We start from the raw sequence: 4,776 nt of genomic DNA, 5'->3' as shown, positions 1-4,776 counted from the left end.
CCATGCGATTGAAATCCATCTTCGCGACCAGATTCAGCATACTCTTCTTTTAGGCTTCCTTCCTTTTGCATGATCCTACAAAACATCAAAATGCAACCTATTCACATCATGAATTAAGAATCATCAATTAGGAACTTAACAGAGTTAGATAGTGGACTTACCTGAAGCAGAGTCAAACTTTTTGATTTTACCTTCTCTCAGATCTTTCAGGTAGTCATGGCAGTTTCGCAACCAGTGCCCCTTCTCTTGGCAATAGAAACATATAGACTCTTTGGGAATGGTACACGGGACTATCTCAGAGTTAGCCTTTCTCTTTGCCTTTTGGTCAACCGGGTTGACCATGACCGATCCCTTTCCATTGGGAAGAGAAAACTTTTCTAGACTTCCAATGTTACCATTCTCAATGCCCATGGAAGTTTGAGAAGTAGATCTTCCCATCAAATTTGCTTTTCCAGTGCGCCACATCATTGCTGATTCAGCAGCAACAAGCAAATAGTTAAGATCAATAAGGGTCATGTCGTGGTCTGTCACATAGTAGTCCTTAATGAACTCTCTATATGACTCAGAAAGTGATTGAAGAACCCAGTCAACAGCCAACTTCCTTGAAACTTCGACACCCAATACTCTCAGCCTGTCAATATGTGACTTCATCTCCAAGACGTGAGTACACACAGGCCTTCCATCTTCATGTTTCATTGAAAGTAGGGCGTGATTGACCTTGAATTTTATAAGTCTTTGAATTTGTGGGTTGGGGAGAATTATTGGAGGAGATGGAGGAAGTGAAGTATGACTTCCATGATCCAACCGCAGGACATCATCTTCAAGAGGAAAGCTTATTCCAAAAGATTTGGGAAGACCATAGTTATCTGAACTAGACATCTACAATGGGAGAAATTCAAGTTAGTTGATTTAAGTCCTTAATATAACACCCAAATGAAATATTAAGGCTAGGACCCAACACAATATTTTACAATTTGGAAGAGGGATGTCGTAATCCAAACTGCAAAATATTTGAAGGTAGGTAAATGACAATTTACCAATTTCCACCACGAAAAACGAAAAATAATTTTAGGTTTTAAGTGAATTGAAATTCCTAGATCCTTTGAGACTCATTGAACAATTCAATGGCATGTTTAAATCTCGAGTGTGTCCTTCAAGTTTGTGACTAGGATGCCAAGGATCACAAACAAGGTGTGAATAACCATGCAAATTAGCTTGGTACACCCAATGTTACAACCACCTAATCAATGTGCCGGTTAACCACACACGCTCCATTGATCTATGATTAACATTAAGCTACCATTTGCCACGCACTGTCAGTCCAGATTAGTGTGCCGGTTAACCACACATGCTCCACTAACGATTTAACAGGGTGCAAAGTGCAATTTCATGGGTTAGCACCATATTCACATTTTCCTAAGTAACTAAGATTTGGGAATTTATAAGTGTTTAGTTACTTTATATTTATCATTATACTTTTAATGAATGGAGAATTAGAGTCCTATCCTACCCGTTCGGCTAACGACCCTCCACCAGTCAAGGAAGCGGTGGGTGAGAGTGGACACCCATTAAACTGCCATTTTATAGGCAGTATGTGACAACCCGAAACTTTTATCCTGTGCAATTGGTCTGTATATCAATATTAAACTCGATTTTATCATCTTTTAACGCCGTTTAAGAGTTAGTTTAAGTGTTCTAAGCTTGAGTACAGTCGGGAATGAGATTAGAAATGAGTCAAAACCGATGTCCCTAAAAGGTATAGGCACATGGTGATTTCAATAGTCCCGTCCCTGTTCATTTATTTCCTAATTGGAAATCTTCTCAATGAACCTCTTCTGGGTCTGCATCGACTCTTATGCCGATTACTGAAGTGGGTAAGGTTTTCTAAAGGGGTTCGTGTGAGAATGGGAATGTCTAAAGAATCTTAATAGATTATTAAAACATTTTACTGGGTGATCCATATCGAGTCCATCTACAATTACATAGTGTACACAAATCATACATAACTTTAGATCTGATAGGCCTTCAAATATGTGATACTACCCTATATCCACATCCAAACAAGGAAAAGGAAGTAGAGCGAAACCACATATTCTTAGCCTATGAGATCCTCACCATACATAACCTTGGGAGTATACACTCTGTAATCATAGGTCTATCAATAAGGATCTCTTTTAGTTTTCACGCAAGGTTATTTATGGTTCCTAAAATACCCCTATAGTATTTTAATTACATGTTTGATTCTTAACTTCCGAACATGCTTTTGGGTTTATTGTGAGTCTTTTAGTATCCTAAAATACTCCTATAGTATTTTAAACTTTATTTTTGGCTCTAGCATTCCTATTTGGTAAGTTTCAGACTCATTGCAACACCACCAACACTCCCAAGCACACGTTAGTCGCATCTCGAATAAATATAGTTGATCAGGTTATATTTATTCCAGCTTACGATTACATAACTGCCCAGGTTTGACGGTAATGCTCAACATCGATAGACTTTTATTCTTATTCTTCCCGTGATACTTGTTCGGGTTCTTATATTCTGGATGTTCTTATACTTTTGTAAAATATGGTTATATTTTAAAGTATAATTCTTGGTCAGAGTATTTTATCCCATTGTATTTATAGGTTGTATATCTTTTATGATTTGATATACTGAGCTCACTATAAACAATGATCTGATACCAATCTGTCACACCCCAAAACCGGAACGGCGGAAACGTTCTGGGGTGGAGGACGTCATGTCAAGTATCACAACATATGAAGTATAGTAATCAAAGTACAACAACCATTGCATTAATAGTAATAATTTTACATAGGTTACATTTAGCAACAACATCAAAAGTAAATACAAAGAATAACATAAAATGCAGCTCAGTACAAGGCTGTCTTCACAAAAGCTTCCGGAGTGTACCTGTCTACTGACGACCTGAGAATACAAGTTATTTTTGAAAGAGAGTATCAGCATTTTAATGTTGGTGAGTTCATAAGTATTTTAATGACATTGGTGTAAGCACATATTTTCTTCAAATTAATCACATTAGATGATGGTGATTGAGTTTACAGAGTATTAGAATCCCTTCCAGGAAATCTGATATTTCCTAATAAAAGTAGTCTTCTACCAAGACCCGATTGTTCTATGTTTAAGGAGTATTTTTCCCCAAAAGTAACTATCATTATCAAGATATAGTTTATACTTATAAAAAAAATATGTGAGAAGGTCACAAGTAAAAGTAATAGGGAAAAATAATATTTTCTTCAGCAATGACGTTGCTGTTTATAAATAAATAAATAAAATACAAACTCCAGGTAGTATTGAATGAACAATACGCCCCGGAGAATCTAAATGAATGAAATACAGACTCCAGACGGTATTAAGTGAACAATACGCCTCGGGGAGTCTAAATGAATGAAATACAGACTCCAGGCGGTATTAAGTGAACAATACGCCTCGGAAAGTCTAAATGAATGAAATACAGACTCCAGGCGGTATTAAGTGAACAATACGCCTCGGGGAGTCTAAATGAATGAAATACAGACTCCAGGCGGTATTAAGTGAACAATACGCCTCGGAGAGTCTAAATGAATGAAATACAGACTCCAGGCGGTATTAAGTGAACAATACGCCTCGGAGAGTCTAAAACAGCCTTTAATCCCAGGTAGGTTAGTTTAAAGGTTTAAAAATGTGGCCTAGTGTATAACTAGGAAAATACGTTATGATGGTTTTATATCTAGAAAGTACCGTGACGACACATATTACCTTAAAGCCATGAATTATAAGGTAATTGTAAAGATACTCGCAACCATACTGATTGACGGATGTAACACGACGACCTGCTGGCGTCGAAATGAATGTGACATTTGTCACCCCTTGGCTTGGTCGGCCGGGACTGTAGCTAGCAGTCAGGATGTGGGATGGTCTGTCCCGTATAGATCTATACACACAATGCCCGCTCTCCCTCCAGGAGACTCTGGTTACCACTCGACAACGGTGAAATCCGCGTCATGAGGATGTATCTCGTGTTTTGATTTCTATATACCCTTCTTTTCTACTAAAAGTACAAGTTTTTAGAATATAGATATAACTAAGTTCTTCTTCATGAAAGTTATGGTTGGTTTCTAAACTATACCTATTATAGTTTATTCGAGTGGTTATCTAGCTGCCTTTGCTACCCAAAGGTGTTGAACTGGAATAAGAGTATTAACATCCAACCAGATATACATAATAATATATAACTAGGACTTCAACGACACTCGGACAAATAACCGGATGCTCTAAGTCCACAACCAGACAACGACACTCATCATGTTCTTCGTGTTCTTCGTCACTTGAAGGTGTACGGCCGCACACCTTCATAAGGTGGTCGTACACACCTCAAACACTCTCCAAGATGAAGATTTTGGCCTTTATTTGCTAGTTGGACTTGGTATTGGCCTTGAAACATCCGAAAATCGACATTTTGAGTATGAATTGTCACACCCCAAAACCGGAACGGCGGAAACGTTCTGGGGTGGAGGACGTCATGTCAAGTATCACAACATATGCAGTATAGTAATCAAAGTACAACAAACATTGCATTAATAGTAATAATTGTACATAGGTTACATTTAGCAACAACATCAAAAGTAAATACAAAGAATAACATAAAATGCAGCTTGGTACCAGGATGTCTTCACAAAAGCTTTCGGAGTGTACCTGTCTACTGACGACCTGAGAATACAAGTTATTTTTGAAAGAGAGTATCAGCATTTTAATGCTGGTGAGTTCATAAGTATT

The sequence above is a fragment of the Lactuca virosa genome, chromosome 3 (assembly GCF_052849685.1).
Source record: "Lactuca virosa cultivar CGN04683 chromosome 3, Lactuca_virosa_CGN04683_v6, whole genome shotgun sequence".
Lineage (NCBI taxonomy): Eukaryota > Viridiplantae > Streptophyta > Magnoliopsida > Asterales > Asteraceae > Lactuca > Lactuca virosa.
This window is presented reverse-complemented; position numbering follows the sequence as displayed.